Here is a 21,946-nt window from a genome sequence, read left to right on the forward strand (position 1 = left end):
AATTTTGTACATTTAAATAGATGAAAGTACGTAAAGTAAGTAGTATGTAAGTTATATAGAAAAGCAACAAGCCAGAAAGAAAACTAGCTAGTGCAAACCACAAGCAGAAGTGAATAGAGAACAATGTTCAGACATGGTTATACTGCTGATCTTTGACGTAAGGGGTGTCTATACTAGCAAATTCATATTGCGTGTTAGTCAAAACTACATAACTTCCATCTGCTCTACATGTTTAAAGGGAAGCACATTTTCTGTGAGCACACATTTCTTATCCTTGAGCTATTACTATCATGTATCATAGTCAATGGATATGTAGAATAGACCAGAGGAGCCTGTCTTGTTGTTAAATCTTTCCAACACACAGTATATGCAGTGGCAGAAGGTATCTGCATGCTGAAAATGAGGAATGTGGTCAGTTTGTACTATTATATAAATTAAGGTGAAAAACCTTCATGTTGCAGCTGCCCCCCCAGACCCCCAATTTTTTTACCTGAGCCCGATCCAATCCAGCGATGTGCACGAGCCCAGCGGCTCCAGCCTCTGTCTGTCTCCTCCTTGGACACATTGATATCAGCAGGAGCCAATGGCTTGCGGTGCTGTCAATCAAATCATGTGACACAGGGGCAAGGGGCGGGGCCGAGTCCCGCTGTCTGTTTCAATGGATGCAGCAGCGGGATTCTGGATTGAGCCCGCACAGGTGCCCCCATGGCTTCCTGTGGGGGCACCCGATAAAGGGGAGGAGCCATAAGCGCCGGTGGGGCACCCCAGGAGAAGAGGATCGGGCTGCTCTGTGCAAAACCCTTGCACAGAGCAGGTAAGTATAGGCATTTTTTTTTTTTTAAAGCAAACCTGTACAAACACACTTTAAGACTCAAAAGTAGTGAAGTGAGAATCCAGCATTTCCAGAAGGAAGCTAGCAATGGCAGCACCCATGCTTCTCTCATGACAGATTCACTTAAAGGTGAGGGGACTGAAGGCAAAAAATACATGTAGTAGGTATTTGCCATGTTTGTAAAACTTCTATTTTTGCTTTAAAGAAAAAAATGTGAAAAGGCATAACAGACCCACATCATTAGCAATTCTTGGGAATCAAGACCCCTTGGTTACAGAGAGATGACTAGCTGGGTATATGGAGCTGAATTACTGTTTTGTGGCTCAGGCAGTTATCTGCTGTGTTTGGGTAGATGGATCTGCAAAGAAAGTAGTCAGTGCTGGTTGTAATACAGGCAGAGTATATCAAGTAGATACAGTATACAGTAAAACCTTGGATTGAGAGTACTTTATACCCTAGGATATATATGACATGCTACTGACCACTGCACTCTGTATCCCAGGCTATATATGACATGCTCCTGACTACTGCACTCTGTACCCTAGGCTATATATGACATGCTGCTGACCACTGCACTCTGTACCCTAGGCTATATATGATATGCTCCTGACTACTGCAATCTGTACCCTAGGCTATATATGACATGCTGCTGACTACTGCACTTTGTACCCTAGGCTATATAGAGTATATGACACGCTCCCTACCACTGCACTCTGTACCCTGGGCCAGGGCTCAAAATTTCAAGTCTTGGGCTACTAGCCAGACCTTAAGAGTTATTCGCCACCAGTTGCCTCACCCAACTCCTACCCTGCCTAGCCCCTAATTTCACCCCTAAACACGCTCCTGTAAATGATCTCATTAAATGACACTGTACATTTTTTTATGCAGAAATAAGTTACATAAATAAATATTAACAACAACAACTTTAACAATATTAACATAAAGCATAGTTCAGAGGTGCACTACATACGGAGTGCCGGGTTGAGGGGTACACTACAGACAGAATGCAGGATTGAGAGGTGCACTACATAATGAGTGCAAGGTTGAGGGGTTCGCTATTTACAGAGTGCAGGGTTGAGAGCTGCGCTATGTTTTGAGTGCAGGGTTAAGGGGTGCACTAGGTACCGAGTGCAGGGTTGAGAAGTGCGTTACGTACCGAGTACAAGGTTGATGTACAGAGTGCAGGGTTAAGGGGTGTGCTATGTACAGAGTGCAGAGGTGCGCTTCTTACAGACTGCAGTTATGAGGTGTACGCTATGTACAGATTGCAGGGTTGACAGGTGTGCTACATACCGAGTGCAGGGTTGAGGGGTGCGCTACGTTCAGACTGCAGGGTTGACGGGTGTGCTACGTACCGAGTGCAGGGTTGAGGGGTGCGCTACATACAGACTGCAGGGTTGAGAGGTGCACAACATACAGAGTGCAGTGTTGAGAGGTACACTACATACAGAGTGCAGGGTTGACAGGTGCGCTACATACTAAGTGCAAGGTTGAGGGGTGTGCTACGTACAAAGTGCAGGGCTAAGAGGTTGGCTACGTACAGACTGCAGGGTTGAGAGGTGCGATCTGTACCAAGTGCAGGGTTGAGGGATGCTCTACTTACAGAGTGCAGGGTTGAGGGGTGCTCTACGTACAGAGTGCAGGGTTAAGAGGTGTGCTACGTACAGAGTGCATGGTTGAGAGGTGCGCAATCTACAGATTGCAGGGTTGAGAAGTGCGCAACGTACAGTGTGCAGGGTTAAGAGGTGTGCCACGTACAGCGTGCAGGGTTGAGAGGTGTGATACATACCGAATGCAGGGTTGAGAGGTGCGGAAAATACAGAGTGCAGGGTTGAGATGTGTACCAGGATATCTGACATGTAAGATCTTCAGGATATTAGCCACCAGACCTATGTGTCAAGCAGCAAATGAAAACAATAAAGCCACGTGGCAGAGCTCCTCACAGTGTCAGGGATTTGTGGACATCGCTGGATAGAGCTGGGCTCAGGTAAGTATCGGGGTGCTGAGGGAGGCTGCTGCACACAGAAGGCTTTTTATCCTAATGCTTTAGGATAAAAAAGCTTCTGCCTTTACAACTCCTTTAGGCCTCGAATTGGGGGGAGGGACAATAGGGAACCCATATTAGGTCTATGACTGGAGGGAGGGACAGAGGGGACCCAATATTAAGTCTTTAACTGGAGGAAGAACAGAGGGATCCCATATTAAGCTTATAAATGGGAGGAGGACAGAGTGGACTCCATAATAATTCTGTAGCTGAGGAGAGAACAGAGGAGAACCCATATTATTCTATAGCTGGGGAGAGGACAGACGGGGACCTACTTGGTGATGGACCTTCAATTTCATATTGGTAGGCGCTGAGTCCCATCAGATTATTCGCTGCTAATTTGACTTGTGTGTAACCTAAACCTCTCTGCCTGAGCCGGCCAGCCCGCCTCCCCTCACGAGCCTTCCCGCCTCCCCACCTGAACTGCCCTCAGCTTATTTCCACTTGTCAAATGCAAGCAGGCAAGTGGGAATTTTGAGGGGATATATTTGGCCTTTAACTAAATATTTCGGCGTAAACATTGCAAAACGAAATACCTCAATAAAGAAATGACAGGTAGCGATCGAGAAGACAGGCAATTCACAGCAAAAACCACTCCCCTATTATTAGATTGCAAAATAATTATTTTATTCCTAAAATGAGGACCCCATAACTCTAAAGCAACTAGGACAGGAAACATTCAATAAAACAATACTATCAGTCAAACCCCTACTAACCCAATTATCATGCCAAGAACTCGCTGATCAATGCCCATCCCAGAACACCCCAAAACCATGAGCTCCCGACGCATCGGTAAATAATTGCAAAGCAGATGCAGAACAAAAGCAATCTTGCCACACCCAAGAACCATTAAAAGATGTCAGAAACTTTAACCAAACCAAAAGATCATCCCTAATGGCAGCAGAAATGCGGATATAATGAGAGGGCGAGGATATCCCAGAAATGGCCCTATAAAAAAAAGCTTGCAGAAGGCTCTACCCATGGGCATAACCCTGGATGCAAAGTTCAGCAGACCAAGCAATGATTGAACTGTCTTCAACTGAACTTTTTGCTTATCCAAAATGAAATTTAACAGAAATTTCAATTTAGATATCTTTGTAGGTGGCAATCTGAATTCCATCCTAACCATATCAATTTGAATACCCAAAAATTCCAGTGAAGTAGTGGGGTACACCGTTTTTTCTGCTGCTAAAGGAACACCAAAAAGATTGCATATAATGAGAAATTCAGTGAAGATAGCCAAACAGTCAAGGGAATCAGACTGCCCAATAAATAAAAAATCATCCAGATAATGTAAGATATTATCTGACTTAGCCCTAAATGACACTACCCACTCTAAAAAACTGGAAAATAACTCAAAATAACTACAGGAAAAGGAACATCCCATTGGCAAACATTTGTCGAAAAAATATTCACCATTAAAGAAAAAACCTAAAGAATTAAAAGCGGAAGGATGGATTGGCAACAATCTGAATGCTGACTTAACATCTGCATTAGCCAGTAATGCAGCATGCCCAACCTTTCTTATTTTTTCCAAAGCATCCTCAAAGGTGGAATAGGTAACCAAACACATTGAGGGATCAATTTCATCATTTAATGACACACCATCAGGGTAAGATAAATGATGAATGAGCCTAAATTCTCCAGGTTCTTTTTTAGGAATTACACCTAAAGGAGAAATTCGAAAATTTGTAAAAGGAGGAGAGGAAAAAGGACCAGCTACTCTACCCCCAGCAATCTCTTTCAAAAATGTTTTTGAACAACAGTTGAAAGTGCATCAACTGAGGGTAAATTATCCACTGGCAAACAACCTTGGCCAGAAAAAGAAGGCAAAACAAAACCATATCTGAAACCATTATGAAGTAAAAAAGCTTTATCACTGTCTGGGTAAGCCAGGAGCCAAGGTAGCATTTTTTCCTAGCTCACCGGAGTTACCACTCTTGAGAAAAAGCTGCTCCTTGCCGTGTTGTGCGGTAACCTGACTCTTCTTTTTAAAACACCTAGATATAGGGTGAGTACCTGCACAGTGAGAACATTCATGTTTGAACCGACAATTATTAGTCCATTTACATTGTCCCTCATTAAAAGAGAAACAAACTCCTTTTCTAAGCTGACCAAAAGTACTAGTTTTCTGTGAAGGAGTTTTCCTCTGAGGTAACAGTTAAGCCAGAGGCCAACATCCTTCACACCCCATTTTAATGATTTGTGAATAGAGAGTTTTTGACTAAATGATTCGTCATAAGTGAACCATGAAAGACCAGGGAAGCTTTTATAAGCTTCAAGCATGATGTCCAACTGTTGGAATAATCCACAACACAGGTTTGGATGTTTTTCCCCTAAAATGCTAGCGAATATACAAAAACCTTGGAGCCAATTGTTAAAAGAGCGGGGGACTGACCTGTTTTTATCCTCAGTGGACTTGTCATTATCTAATTTGTAAGGTCTGTTGCCTGGTAACAAAGATAACATTTCAACATAATCACCTCTCCAAATTTTTACTTTAACAACGTCTTTTAAATGAAACGCTAAAGGAGAAAGCTCGCAAGGCATAGTTTATTTCAAAAATGACTCAGGGACAGAACGTGACACAGGCAATGTAATAGAATTATCCAAATTAACCACGTTCAATTCTGAAGCTGTACTGCTAGAAGGTAAACCTTCATTCCAAACATTAAGTTGAGTAAACAAAGTAGATATAGCAGCATCAGCAACAGTAGGAGCAGCATTTGAAATAACAGTACTGACAGCAGGAGAAACTGGCAACATCCTTGAACAAAAAGAAGACATCATTGCCAAAAAATCACGAAATACAGTATCAGACAGTTGCTCACCTCTAGAAACTGCGTCATTACCGACCGCAGTAGAAATAGCTCGAGTTGTTAAAGCTGAAGAGACCGTTGAGATGGCGGTTGAATCTTTATTAACTGCCCTGGAGACCACGGGAAGACTTGCCTAACCGGAATCTACCGAACCTTCACCCTGTTCAAATGTAAAAAGATTAACCGGAGGGGCAGCTGCTGTTTGGGCACTAAAAGTACCTTTATTTTGCTTCCCCTTTTTAGCTGCTCCACTCGTAGATGCTGCGTGGACAGGACCGAACTGGGGCGCTTGGACACTCTCCGCGGTCTTCCATCTTCAATCCCGGAAACAGACGCTGTACGGAAGTGACGATCACGGAAAGCGTCACCGGGGTCAAGTACAGCAGCTGATCCTATTCGTTGGTCGCAGCGAGCGGAAATCGCGTCAGCGGGAAGTTCAACCGGAACAGGAACACGGTCATCAGAAGAGGACTAAGATGGCGGACGAAGCTATACCAGAACCGGGATCTCAGTGTAAGATTCTGGTACCTTTGGTACCCTTATTGCCCATTTTTCATTGCATATTGCGTCCCACCTTTTCAGTTAGGTGGAACGCATATACCTTTAAGCCGCATGACATCATCACAGAGCGCCGCTCTGAGCGGCTATTTCTCTCACAGGTTGTTCGTTCAAACCACATGCTTAACAGCCTTGTCTTATGCTGCCGGAGCCTCCAGCTATTCTCTTTACCTGGAACAGACCGGAACCTCGCTACTGATCCCGTATCTCGCTACCGGATCACTCCCTTACTACCGGACCCTTCTACTTACTAACCTCACTAGTGATAAATACCCCACAGGGGATTCCTTCATAACAAACTTACACTATCTACTTCTGCACATTAAGGACTGTTACTATCTATGCATTACTAATTCTATCATCTACACTGTTACATAGATTGCTAGCTCTTGAGTCTACTACCATCTATCCTTGCACTGGGTTAGTCTCTCCTGTATATGTCATCTGCTGTCCTTACCACCTGTTACTATACATGATTACTAACCTATCTGCATTCTACCTATTACCATCTACCACTCTCCTGAACATTACTATCAAGTGCTTATCATTGCTATCACTGCTCACGCCTGTCCCTTCAGCACATCACCTCTATACTGTCATATACATCCTATCACTCCAGGAACATCTTATAGAGTGTATGTGTATTTGTATGCTGAAGCAGGCGGGTCCACAGTGATGAGTCTGGAGAGTTGGATCTGGTAATTCAACACATCTCTACATGACTACTGAGTGGAGATTCTGCAGCTGCAAATCCAGCTCACTATAACAAAAACGCAGGAGCGTTACAGATTGAACAAACCTAAAAAATGGATTCAGCAGAATTACCCACTCAAGTGATACAATTAACACAAAAAGTAAATGCATTAATACTTGCTCTTACTGAAGTAAAAGATGAAAATCAGACTCTGAGACAGCAGATAGCCCATCTTTCACAGCTTACTGCTGCTCAGCCCCCTGAACCTAAAATAAACCCTCCTCTAGTGTTTACAGGTGATCGGAAAAAATTTTGTGAATTCAAAAACGCATGTCAATTGCTTTTTTTGCTAAAACCTCGTACTTACCCTACTGATCAAATTAAAGTCTGTACCACTATTTCATATTTGACGGGTGATCCACGGGCCTGGGCAGACTCTCTCTTTAAAAAGATGATCCTCTTCTCAACTCCTATCCTTTATTCCTAGCGGAACTCGCTAGCTTATATGAAGACCCCAATAGGCAGAGTACTGCTGATATCCAATTAAGGGCTTTAAAACAAGGAAGGAGACCTGTTGAAGACTTTGTAGCAGAGTTCAAAAGATGGACCCTTGATTCAGGGTGGAATGATACATCTCTGCGAACTCAGTTCAGACTTGGGTTGTCAGAAGCCGTTAAAGACGAGCTCGCCCGAGCGGATTTACCTGGCACTTTGGATGCCTTAATACAACTAAGTATCAACATTGACAGGCGATTGCGAGAAAGAAAGGCTGAGAAGATGGGAATGCCATCGTCCAGTTCTTCTCGGGAATCGGCCCTTGACCCTACTCCTATGGAGGTAGGAACCATACGCCCACCTTTATCGACTACTGAACGAGCCAGGAGAAGATCCAGAAATCTCTGCATGTACTGCGCCTCCCCGGATCATTTGATAAGCGTCTGTCCCCTTGTCCGCAAAAAAGAGGGTGAGTGTTCACATGTCTTGCTAGGGGGATTAACGACTTCCTTTTCTAATCCCTATCTCTTTATTCATTTGACATTACAGTGGGACCAAACTAGGATCACCACCAAGGCTATGATCGACACAGGATCTTGTGGGAACTATATTGATACACGTTTTGTTACTTTAAATAAAATACCTATTATTTCAAAACCTAAACCTGTCTCTGTTAGTTTCATTAACGGTATTCCGTTATCTTCTGGTCCAATCACCAATCAGACACAAGCACTCCTTGTCACTGCTAATGAGTCCCATATGGAGACCACCACTTTTGACGTACTATCTTCACCACATTTTCCCATTATTGTGGGACTCCCCTGGTTACACATACATCAACCAACCATAGATTGGAAAACACGGACTCTAACCTTCCCTTCTCACTATTGCGAGATCACGTGTAACCTCCCATCTTATGGAAAGATCCTGTCTGTGGTGTCAGATGAGATTACACCACTATGCTACCAGGATCTGACCGAAGTCTTCCTTGAGAAAAATGCTCAAGTGTTGCCTCCCCATAGGGACTATGATTGTTCTATCGATCTACTCCCTAATAGCAAATTGCCTTTCGGTCATGTTTATCCTCTTTCACAGGATGAACTCTCTCATCTCAAGGAATACTTGGATGAGAATTTGGCGAAAGGGTTCATCAGACCCTCTACTTCTTCCACAGCTGCAGGACTTTTCTTTGTCCGCAATAAGGATTCAAGTCTTAGGCCTATTATTGACTATAGGCAATTAAATACCATTACGATAAAGGATCGCTATCCTTTACCGCTCATCCCTGAACTCATTGAACAAGTGCGTGGGGCTACCTACTTTTCTAAATTGGACCTAAAAGGGGCATACAATCTAATCCGAATCCGTGACGGAGATGAGTGGAAGACAGCATTCAGAACCAGATACGGATTATTCGAATATCTTGTGATGCCTTTCGGGTTGTGTAATGCTCCCGCAGCTTTCCAACAATTCATAAATGACATCTTCAGAGACTTACTTGATGTCTGTGTCGTGGTATATCTGGACGATATACTTATCTATTCTCGATCTTTGTCTGAACATATAAAACATGTAAGACTTGTGTTATCCAGATTACTCGCACACAATCTATACGTGAAATTAAAAAAATGCCTATTTCATAAAGAAGAAATATTATTCCTAGGATACATCATATCTAAAACCGGAATCAAGATGGATATCAGCAAGATATCGTGTATTCTGGATTGGCCTATACCAACAACTCGTAAGGCATTACAGCGATTCCTCGGATTTTCAAACTTCTATAGGAAGTTCATTAAGAACTTCTCTGCTATTGTGAGACCTCTCACACAACTTACAAGTATAAAGAAACCATTCAAATGGTCAGAAGAAGCAAATGGAGCTTTCCGCTTGTTAAACTCAAGCTTTACTTCTGCTCCCATACTACGCCATCCAGACCCATCCCTCCAATATATCCTGGAGGTAGATGCGTCAAACATGGCAGTAGGAGCAGTTCTCTCCCAACGACCAACAAATACTTCACCACTCCACCCAGTTGCTTTCTTCTCTAAATCACTAAGCAGCCCAGAGGTGAATTACCCAGTGGGTGAAAAAGAGTTGCTTGCCATAAAACTGGCACTAGAGAATTGGCGACATCTACTTGAAGGTACCCGATTACCAATACTCATATATACAGATCATAAAAATCTTCAATACCTTCAGACTAACAAAACTCTTTCCCACCGGCAGGTACGATGGTCATTATTCTTCCTAAGATTCAACTTCCTAGTGACCTACACGCCTGCAGACAAAAATAAAAAAGCGGATGCGCTATCACGATTAACCGAAGATAACTGCGCCGAAATCCCTTCTATTCCTATAATACCCTATGAACGTATTATTGGTGTTGTTCGTTCCCTGAAGGAAGAGATTTTGCACAGTATAGGACTGGATTCACCTCCACCACAACTAAGTACTGATGCAGAAGGCTTCCTCTACTACAACGACAAACTCTACATACCCCCCACTATGCGCACCAAGATCTTGGAATTGTCACATGATGTGCCTATGGCAGGACATATGGGTATGACTAAAACCCTTAATTTGCTTACCAGGCAGTTTTGGTGGCCTGATATGAAGACGTCTGTACAAAAATTTGTTTCTTCATGTGACATCTGTGCAAGGTCCAAAATTGACACTACAAAACCATCTGGTCTACTTTGCAGTCTACCAATACCCCAGGTTCCATGGGAAGTTGTGTCCTTAGACTTTATAGTAGAACTACCACCTTCCAAAGGATTTAATACCATTCTAGTGTCAGTGGACCATCTGACAAAGATGGCACATTTCATTTCTATTCGCAGACTACCTTCATCTAAGCAAACAGCGGAATTACTAATGAAACATGTGTTCAAGTTACACGGAATTCCAAAGACTCTTTTATCCGACCGTGGTTCACAGTTCATCTCCAAGTTTTGGCAAGCTCTATGTCATATACTACGGATTGAGCGAAAGCTCACTTCTCCTTACCACCCTCAAACCAACGGACAGACTGAAAGATTCAACCAGTGCATTGAACAATATCTACGTTGCTACACCTCATACCTACAGGATGATTGGGTGGACCTCCTCCCTCTGGCGGAATTTGCTTATAACAACGCAACCCACAGCACTACCAAGCAATGTCCGTTCTACTTAAACTATGGGTTTCATCCCACACTTCTTCCACCACGCATCCTACCATCAAGTAACCCAGTAGCCTCGGATTATCTTACCCAAATAAAAGACTCTCTGGGTTTACTTAATACCACCATCTCACACGCTCATAGTCAACAAAAAAGGTACTACGACCTTCGTAGGAAACCCTCTCCTCAATATGCTATTGGGGACCTCGTTTGGCTATCGACGAAAAATTTAAGGTTAAAGATCCCTAGCAAAAAGCTTGGACCTTTATTTCTGGGACCCTTCCCAATTAAGAAACTCATTGGAAAAGCTGCAGTGCAACTCACTTTACCAGCAGATCTCAGAATACATCCCATCTTTCATGTGTCGCTACTGAAACCACATGTTCCTAACCAAGGAATAAGGCCTACCATCTTGCCTCCACCTCCAGTACAAGTTGAAGGCGGAGAAGAATTTGAGATTAGGGAGATTTTAGATTCTCGTATCCACAGAGGAAAACTCCAATATCTCATAAGATGGAAGAACTATGGACCCCAAGACGACACCTGGTTGGATACTTCTGATGTTCACGCACCCAGGCTTATACGAAGGTTTCACTCTAAATACCCGGAGAAACCAGTGCTATAGGCCTTCTGGAGCCGGCCTTAAGGGGGGGGTACTGTAAGATTCTGGTACCTTTGGTACCCTTATTGCCCATTTTTCATTGCATATTACGTCCCACCTTTTCAGTTAGGTGGAACGCATATACCTTTAAGCCGCATGACATCATCACTGAGCGCCGCTCTGAGCAGCTATTTCAATCGCCGGCTTTCTCTCACAGGTTGTTCGTTCAAACCGCATGCTTAACAGCCTTGTCTTATGCTGCCGGAGCCTCCAGCTATTCTCTTTACCTGGAACAGACCGGAACCTCGCTACTGATCCCGTATCTCGCTACCGGATCACTCCCTTACTACCGGACCCTTCTACTTACTAACCTCACTAGTGATAAGTACCCCACAGGGGATTCCTTCATAACAAACTTACACTATCTACTTCTGCACATTAAGGACTGTTACTATCTATGCATTACTAATCCTATCATCTACACTGTTACATAGATTGCTAGCTCTTGAGTCTACTACCATCTATCCTTGCACTGGGTTGGTCTCTCCTGTATATGTCATCTGCTGTCCTTACCACCTGTTACTATACATGATTACTAACTTATCTGCATTCTACCTATTACCATCTACCACTCTCCTGAACATTACTATCAAGTGCTTATCATTGCTATCACTGCTCACGCCTGTCCCTTCAGCACATCACCACTATACTGTCATATACATCCTATCACTCCAGGAACATCTTATAGAGTGTATGTGTATTTGTATGCTGAAGCAGGCGGGTCCACAGTGATGAGTCTGGAGAGTTGGATCTGGTAATTCAACACATCTCTACATGACTACTGAGTGGAGATTCTGCAGCTGCAAATCCAGCTCACTATAACAAAAACGCAGGAGCGTTACACTCAGGAAGCGAGAGACACTGCAACATCCAGGCTTCCCCATCGGCACCACCGGCTCTCTCCATCAGCTTCTGCAGCAGCGACTCCATGACAGGTAAGTCAAAGACGAATCTTCTTCCTCTGCTCCCACTGACTGACTATAATAACTGATTTTTTTTCCTTTTATAGACAAGTTACTTGCACCTAGGAGGCTGTTCCTGTCAATTTGGACCAATAGAAACATAGAAACATAGAATGTGTCGGCAGATAAGAACCATTTGGCCCATCTAGTCTGCCCAATATATTTGAATCCTATGAATAGTCCCTGGCCCTATCTTGTATGAAGGATAGCCTTATGCTTATCCCATGCATGCTTAAACTCCTTCACTGTAATTGCAGCTACCACTTCTGCAGGAAGGTTATTCCATGCATCCACTACTCTCTCAGTAAAGTAATACTTCCTCATATTACTTTTAAACCTTTGCCCCTCTAATTTAAAACAGTGTCCTCTTGTGGTAGTTTTTCTTCTTTTAAATATGCTCTCCTCCTTTACCGAGTTGATTCCCTTTATGTATTTAAAAGTTTCTATCATATCCCCTCTGTCTCTTCTTTCTTCCAAGCTATACATGTTAAGGTCCTTTAACCTTTCCTGGTAAGTTTTTTCCTGCAATCCATGTACTAGTTTAGTAGCTCTTCTCTGGACTCTCTCTAGAGTATCTATATCCTTCTGGAGATATGGCCTCCAGTACTGCGCACAATACTCCAAGTGAGGTCTCACCAGTGTTCTGTACAGCAGCATAAGCACTTCTCTCTTTCTACTGCTTATACCTCTCCCTATACATCCAAGCATTCTGCTGGCATTTCGTGCTGCTCTATTACATTGTCTTCCCACCTTTAAGTCTTCTGAAATAATTACTCCTAAATCCCTTTCCTCAGATACTGAGGTCAGGACTGTGTCAAATATTCTATATTCTGCCCTTGGGTTTTTACACCCCAGGTGCATTATCTTGCACTTATCCACATTAAATTTCAGTTGCCAGAGTTTGTAGGCATAGGACACACACATAAAAATGAATAGGTAAGCCCACAAGTTTTTTATATTGGCTTTTGAGATTTACAAATGCAACAATTTAGAAATTGGATGAAAGGTTTAGCACTGGGAAATACTTTTTGAAAGATAAAAATTGCATTTTATATACAACTATATAGATCAGACCAAAATCAGACCAAAATGAGGAGGAAAGAGGGAGAGAGGGACTTTGTTCCAAATCAGGGACAGTCCCTCAAAATCAGTGACAGTTGGGAGCTATGGGTAGCTGCACACCACCATCTGGACTGCTTTGGCAGAGTCTATTATTTACAACTTTACAGGCTATGATATGATTGCATGCTTCATATACTGCTTTTTCAGTTCCTCATTCACCATGGGTAGTACTCAGGTAAGTACTCTAATGACCAATGCAATCCTTTTACTTATTGACCAATAAAATTTTGTCTTTAACTATGTCATGCCATGGCCCCATACATGTAAGGCGGGTACATTATGACCCACCTTCCATTTCCATTCTGATAGCAGAGAATTCCTTGCTGTCAGAATACAATTTATCAGCGGGGAAGATTCCTTTTTCCTCCTTGATTGTGGGGATTGAGGAATCCATCTGTTTTGTTTCTTTATGCATTCAGCCTGCTGGCAGAATGAAAAAAGGCGATCCATATGTGGCCAGCCTAAGTGTTATCAGTGGACAAAGTTAGTGTTGTCATATCATATCAATACAAAGCAGCAAAACGCCAGTCCAGGTTTCATTATAAAATGGTGGATTTTACTACTGATTGTATACCTGATATTATATCTAAAACTCACTGACTACACTGTGCGCCATGGGCTTTATTAGATCAAAAAATTATTTCAAGGGTTCCCTCAAGATCCTAAGGGTTCATTGAGTATGCAAAGTTTCATAACGACTGGTGTAGTGGGTTCCTACCCATGGTGAATGAGGAACTGAAAAAGCAGTATATGAAGCATGCAATCATATCATAGCCTGTAAAGTTGTAAATAATAGACTCTGCCAAAGCAGTCCAGATGGTGGTGTGCAGCTACCCATAGCTCCCAACTGTCACTGATTTTGAGGGACTGTCCCTGATTTGGAACAAAGTCCCTCTCTCCCTCTTTCCTCCTCATTTTGGTCTGATCTATATAGTTGTATATAAAATGCAATTTTTATCTTTCAAAAAGTATTTCCCAGTGCTAAACCTTTCATCCAATTTCTAAATTGTTGCATTTGTAAATCTCAAAAGCCAATATAAAAAACTTGTGGGCTTACCTATTCATTTTTATGTGTGTGTCCTATGCCTACAAACATTTGCTAATAGGAGTCCCTCATTCTCATCACAAAAAGTTGGGAGGTATGAGCTACCTGAATAGTGGGAAATAGAAATCTCACACTTTTGTAAAGTGCCATGTAACAGTGAAAGCAAGTGAGCCTACACTCCTGGATCTAAGCAAGTTGGTTACATAATATTTTACAGACCTTCTAATGGGCCGTTGTTGTTAGCAATGATTTCCAGCTGTATTAGAAGGAAAATGTTAGTGTTGATTTAGGTTTATGAGTAGGTCTGGAACAATAAGGGATAAGTATTATATTGTTTATATATGTTATATAATATCACATAGATCTCAGTGACATACAGTAAACCAGACCTATTTAAAACATGAAAAATCTCATGGTGGGCCCCCTATTTTTAGGGGGCCAGGAGTTAATGACCTTTATTTTATATATTTTTTTAAAAATTGGAATATTAGGGATTAAACAGTTAAAACACTGGAATTGTCACTTATGAACATCTGCCTTTTGGAGAATATGAAATGCACTTAATATCATAGTATAATTATAAAGTGCAGCACAGCTCAACCATTTCCCCTTCAGGAAGTGACGTGATTTGTGATGAAATGCGTTGGGAAGATTTAATGACGTCATCACGTCAGGCCAAAAGTGACGCCAATTACCCTGGTTTTAAGGGGGTTCCCGGTTTTCTGAAGCTCCACTTTAGTACTGTGCTAAAGCCAAAAGATGGCTACAGCATGGTACTATCGTTCTGGGAGGGCGTCCATAGACCTCCTCCCAGAACCCCGTTCCCTGAGCTGCACATCAGGTACGCTCTGTGACTGCTGTGTCCTTCGGACATAGCTGATCACAGATCAGGGTAAAGGGCCAACTTAGCGGATCACACGTAAACAGACTTGCTGGTTATTGACAGTCCTTTCCTCACGCACTGTGTCTGTGTTAGGAAAGCTGTGCTGATAACTGGGAAGGCTGTCTGCACAATGTTTTTACTGATAATTAGGGCAGTGATCATCAGTGCCCTGATTATCAGTGCAGCCCTATCAGTGCCTATCAGTGCAGGGTATCGTATCAGTGCCCATCAGTGCAGCCTCATCAGTGTCCATCAGTGCAGCTTATTAGTGCCCATCAGTGCAGCCTCATCAGTGTAGCCTTTTTTTGATAAATGTGTGATGATGGCCTTTTATGATTTTGTTTGCGCTTCGGTGGTAAGCGAAGATCTTTTTCGTATCCCTGGAAGTGTGAAATTAAAGAATAAGGGTAAAAGGCAGATGGTAAATTTGGAGAAATCAAGGATAAGGATAAGACCTCAATTCAGGGGAAGGCACGCTGGTATCTATTTAATATAGAGGTCAAAAGTGAGAGGTGAGCACTTGGTGTGACTGGTGGGAGAGTTCACAGAGTGTCACAAACACAAGAAACACAGTAAAGCAAGAAAAGTAAGAAAAAACATAATTTATTGAACAAATGACATATAAATGGTTGGACTTGGTTCAAGTTTACACTTATTCTACTACACAGTTTGAAGTTATAAGTTGGAGGTTTCTACTGTCATTCATAATTGTTACTTATTATTTTTTGTCATTTATTACTATATGTATATAATTGAACACCTTGTTTAGAGGGTGTTGCACTGGTGTTCTGGGCTCTAGTTTTCACACATCTAACTATATATAATGCAGTTTAAAGTTGGAGGTTACCACATTAGTCATCATTTTTAATTTTTGTTAAATAAGATTGCTTTCATAATATTGGCCACACCTAGTTAATGTGTGCATCTTTTGAAGGCTTGGTAGTAGATACAGTTTTGTAAAGGAGGGTCTCACCACTATTTACGAGTGAAAATGTATTTCAAGGGCGTTAATATATTTGGGTCGTTTTTTGTTTTGATAAGTGCCACTAATACTGTATATAAGATTGTAAATTTAGGTTTCTCATAGAGGAGTTGTGCTGCACTTTATAACTATAGATTTAATTTGGGGTGTGGGAACACATATCAGTGTTCAGCAGCAAGGTGGTATAATCTTTTTTGGTATTTTGAAAAGAGGTACTGTGGTCTTCTGATTGGACTGAGTTTCATAGATCTATAAACACTAAGTTGGTTATTGGATTTTACACTGTATGAGATAAAAGATCTGCCCAAGTATGGTCATCATACTTATACAGATATGCTAAATATATAAGTATATAAATATACCAAAAGTTTTGGGACCCTTGACTTTACAGGCACATTTAATGGCATCCTAGTCTTTGTCCATGGGGTTCAATATTGAGTTGGCCCACCTTTCGCAGCACTAACAGCTTTAACTCTTTTGGGAAGGCTGTCCACAAGGTTTAGGAGTGTCTATGGGAATGTTTGACCATTCTTACAGAAGCGCATTTGTGAGGACAGGCACTGATGTTGGACAAGAAGGCCTGGCTTGCAGTCCTCGCACTAATTCATCCCAAAGGTATTCTATCAGGTTGAGGTCAGGACTCTGTGCAGGCCAGTCAAGTTCCTCCACCCCAAACTCGCTCATCCATGTCTTTATGGACCTTGCTTTGTGCATTGGTGTGCAGTCATGTTGTAACAGGAAGGGGCCATCCCAAAACTGTTCCCGCAAAGTTGGGAGCATGAAATTGTCCAAAATGTCTTGGTATGCTGACACCTTAAAAGTTCCCTTCACTGGAACCAAGGGCCAAGCCCAACTCCTGAAAAACAACCCCACACCATAACCCCCCCTCCACCAAATGACTTGGACCAGTGCACAAAGCAAAGTCCATAAAGACATGGATGAGCGAGTTTGGGTGGAGGAACTTGACTGTCCTGCACGGAGTCCTTATCTCAACCTGATAGAACACCTTTTGGGATGAATTAGATGAGAGACTGTAAGCCAGGCCTTCTCTCCAACATCAGTGCCTGACCTCACAAATGCACTTCTGGAAGAATGGTCAAACATTCCCATAGACACACTCCTAAACCATGTGGACAGTCTTCCTAGAAGAGTTGAAGCTGTTATAGCTGCAAAGGATGGGCCAACTCAATATTGAACCCTACAGACTAAGACTGGGATGCTGTCAAAGTGTATGTGCATGTAAAGGCACTTTTGGTATTATAGTGTATGTCTATCCATATGTTTGCACATGCTAATACACAAACATGTAAAACTTCCATAAATAATTATTATCCTAAACACCTTATGCCATGTTCTGTCAGTGCAGCCCGAGTGATTTTCTAAAGTCAGCTTTTGCCACAAATCTGCTGATACTTTTACGCTGTCTCACACCGGACATGTAGTTTTAGATAATCTATTTCCTGTTATTTAAACTTGTGGTAAAGAGATGTGATTTAGATTTATTTTTTGTTAAGCTTCCTGTATAGACTTTGTTTATTATGCGCAGTCTTTTAACCACTTCTGGACTAGAAGATTTTCCCCCTTAAAGCGGAGTTCCGGCCACAAAATCGACATAGTTGATTTTGGGCCATCCGCTTCCTAGTTGTCACCTGAAAAAGAAATGGGAAGTTACGATTTTTTTATTTTCTTTTTACTTACCTTGTAATTACAGAAAGAAAATACTCACCTTTTTTCCACTTCCCCCCTGGGCCGCGCGGCCCGCGCCGTCACTTCCGCTTTGCAATGATTCCTGGGAGCTGAACATCATCGCTCCCAGGAATCAATGCGACAGCACCGGCCCCGCTCGTCACTTCCGGTGCGACGCCGCATTCCCTGCTAAACAGCATGCCCAGAAGCTGTGGAGGAATGCGGCGCCGCACCGGAAGTGACGAGAAGGGCCGGTGCAGGCGCATTCTGGGAGAAGAAGATACGGAAGAGGACGCAGAAGAGGATCGCGCTGGCTTCAGCTGCCCACAACAGAGATGGCAACGGCGGAGAAGAAATTTCTTCTAAAAGGTAAGTGCGAACCGGGATAGATCAGAGGCTAGCCATTGTGGAATGTACTAGCCCTGACTGTCCCGGGGGCATGCTCATTGAAATTTTTTTTTTGTGGCCGGAACTCCGCTTTAATGACCAGGCCATTTTTTGCGATTCTGCACTGCGTTACTTTAACTGACAATTGCGCAGTCATGCAGCGCTCTTCCCAAATAAAATTCATGTCCTTTTTTCTCACAAACAGAACTTTCTTTTGGTGGTATTTGATCACCTGTGTGATTTTTTTATTTTTTGGGCTATAAACAAAAAAAAAAAGCGACAATTCTGAAAAAAAAAAAAAAAAACAATATTTTTCACTTTCTGCTATAAAACAGTCCCAAAAAAATTAAAAAAAATCTAATTTTTTCATAATTTTAGGCCGAATTTGTATTCTATTACATATTTTTAGTAAAAAAAAATCTCAATAAGCGTATCCTGATTGGTTTGCGCAAAAGTTATAGTGTCTACAAATTAGGGGAAAGATTTATGTCATTTTTATTTATTTTTTTACTAGTAATGGCAGCGATCTGGGATTTTTAGCGGGACTGCGACATTGCGGCCGACAGATCGGACCCCTAACTGACATTTTTTTTTACACTTTTGTGGGAACAAGTGACATTACTACAGTAATCAGTGCTAAAAATATGCACTGTTACTGTAATAATGACAATGGCAGGGAAGGGGTTAACCCAGGGGCGATCAAAGGGTTAAGTGTGAGCCTAGGGGGTGTTTTCTAACTGTGGGGGGGATGGCCTTGTAATATCAACACAGAGACCTGTGTTCCTAAATAGCAGGAACACAGGGGCTCTGTGTTATACCAGAGAGAACAACGATCTGCTGTGTTTACATTTTTCTCTTTTCACAGGAAACAATCGCGGGTGCCCAGCAGCAATAGCGGGCGCCGGCCCGCGCCTCGGCTTTCCCGCTGTCAAGTGGGACAGGAACGCTCCCGCAATCGCCGTACAGGTACGCCATATAACTGCGGCCGCTGGTCGGCAAGTGTTTAATAGGTCTCAGTCTATAGGATGACTATGTACATGGCATGAGATGACAGATATTGCCATAGTTGCCAACATTTGAAAAACATTTCCAGGGACACTTTGCAGCACAGCTATCAATTACTTACCACACTCACTTCCATGAAGCTCCGCCCACTCTGCATAATTAATTTACATGTAGCACTACTCCCAAGGGAGCTGTTGAGTGTGGTTCCCCCTGGGTTACCGCTAGCAACAACAGTACCTTTAAGCATGTTTTCAAGTGTGAGCACCTCAGACAAGAACCAGTCCAGTTTCTTTGTTTTTTTTAGGATTTATTTGAGAACTTGGATGGGAGAAGGGAGAAGAGGGATACTCCAACAACTGAACTATGCACAATTAGGCAGGGACACTGGTTAATGCTGCTTGGCGCTGGTTAGAGCTTCACTGACACTGGTTAATGCTTCACTGATGCTGGTTAACACTGACTGCTGCTGGCCTCGCTAGGCCAGTTACTAGAACTTCACCTCTGACTGTGGAAAAGTCCTTTAAGCTCCCTAAGGTACTCTTTCCGGAGGTAGCTGACTTGTAGTGCAGACTGTACTGCTGAACACTTCAGGGCCCTTCCTGGCGCCCCCTTTTACTCCCCAATCTTGAGGGCTTTACTACTTGGCACACCCTTTACTGTACACTCCTGGTTAGCTGGCTCCTGGATCCCCTTTGACCTAACTGGAGTGGTCCCCTCTCCTAGGAAGACCCCTGGGCAGATCTTGAGTACTCACGACACTGTTTTTCCTGAAGATCTCTGCCCAGAAGCTCCACTCGGTCAGCAACTCTGGATCCCTTGCAGCCCAGCTCAACCTCCGGTCCCTAGGCCGACTGCCTGGACCACCTTTTCACATTTACAGGAGGAGAGACAGCCGTCACCTCCTCCTAGGACTGATGCTCCTGCCAAAAGACACTCTGTCACATGCTCCCCACAGATGTATTTCCAATCCCAGAGTGCATTGCGGCAAACCCCGCCCATTGGGACAGTCATAAACCCTGGTGTGCTATTGGCTAGGTTTCCTCCACTGTCCAACGGGATCCCTTACTGGATACAGTGGGGATACTCCCCAGACTCAACAGGCCACACCTGGAGGCATGTGACAGCACAGCTAACATATTCAGCCCCCCTGATAAGCAGATAGGGCCAATATATGCTTTTCCCTAGCACCTACCTAGGAGGGTGCTACATACACCTACTTGTCATCAGATCATAGGGTCTACTCAATAAAGAGAGAATTACAGGAAATTGAAAAGGGAGGTGCACATATAATGAGTTATATCATAAGTGACACATGCTCATAGAAAACACTTACATTTGCCCTACCTTAAGGCTGAAATTGTAAGTTAAAATGGTTCTTTCAATATATGCTTTTCCAAGTTTTAATGCATACCATTATTTTTGTAAGCAAAGCCTTGCACTCATAAATCCTATGTTTATTTTTGAAGGGTTGTAGGTGCAGAATAAGTCCTTGTAGTCCTGTTGTTTAATTCCAGGAAGTGCCTCTGCCTATCTCTTACATTTTCTCCTTTGAATGCATCTACTTGTCAGAGATTGGCCCCCAAACCCATTCAAAATTAAAGGCTTTCTCACCTTCCACAGAATATGTTCATCCCCTGCAAGGGGCAAGTAGTGTCCAGCAGCACTCCCGGGTGACGGTCCTTCTTTGCTCTGCAGCTGACTGAAGCGACTGGCACTGGCGAGGTGCTGCCGAGAACGAGTGCCTTTTGATTTAAAAATGGTGCCAGGTGCCATTACGTAACTGCGCAAGCGCCCGCTGGGCCGAGCTTGTACAAGCTTCCCGAAGCCCAGCAGGCGTCAGAGCGGCGCATGCGCAGTTACCATATCGGCCCGCAACCATTTTTTTACGAGCACTGGCTACCTGGGCATTTACAGACAGCCAGGACAAATTTAATTACCCGGGACAGGATCCTATTTGCCGGGACTGTCCCTGCAAAAACGGGACAGTTAGCAGGTATGATATTGCATTGTTGTTTTACCTGATTTGCTGTTTCCAAAAATGTTATAAGTTGGTGCTTGTCACCTGGAGCTGCAAGTAGAGTCTAACAATTCTGTGTTATTTATGTGTGTTTAAACTTGTTAAGATTGTTTCTGCTTTACACATCTCAACAGTCCAGGATTTTTGCAGGATTGCCCCATATTATAACCTGTCCTGAGTACAGAGGCCTTGGGCCGCATCCCCCTGCTTGTTGCTTAATCACAACCCCTTCATCTGTCCGTTTTCTCCCTTATAACTGAGCTGATTACATTGTGGAAACAGCTCATTCATATGCAAATTGCAGGGGAATGCATAGCTCCGAGTTCCAACTGTCCCTGATTTCGAGGGACTGTCCCTGTTATGGAACAACCTCTCTCTGTCCTTCTTTCCTCCTCATTTGTCCCTCATTTTGGTGCGATCTATGTAGTTGTATATGAAATGCACCTTTTATCTTTCAAAAAGTGTTTCCCAGTGCTAAACCTTTCATCCAATTTCTAAATTGCTGCATTTGTAAATTCCAAAAGCCAAAATAAAGGAATAGTAATGGTAAGGAAAAAAGCATTTGTGTTTTTTTTTTTGTATAATTCTCC

The sequence above is a fragment of the Pelophylax lessonae genome (genome assembly GCF_965119305.1).
Source record: "Pelophylax lessonae genome assembly, chromosome: 2".
Lineage (NCBI taxonomy): Eukaryota > Metazoa > Chordata > Amphibia > Anura > Ranidae > Pelophylax > Pelophylax lessonae.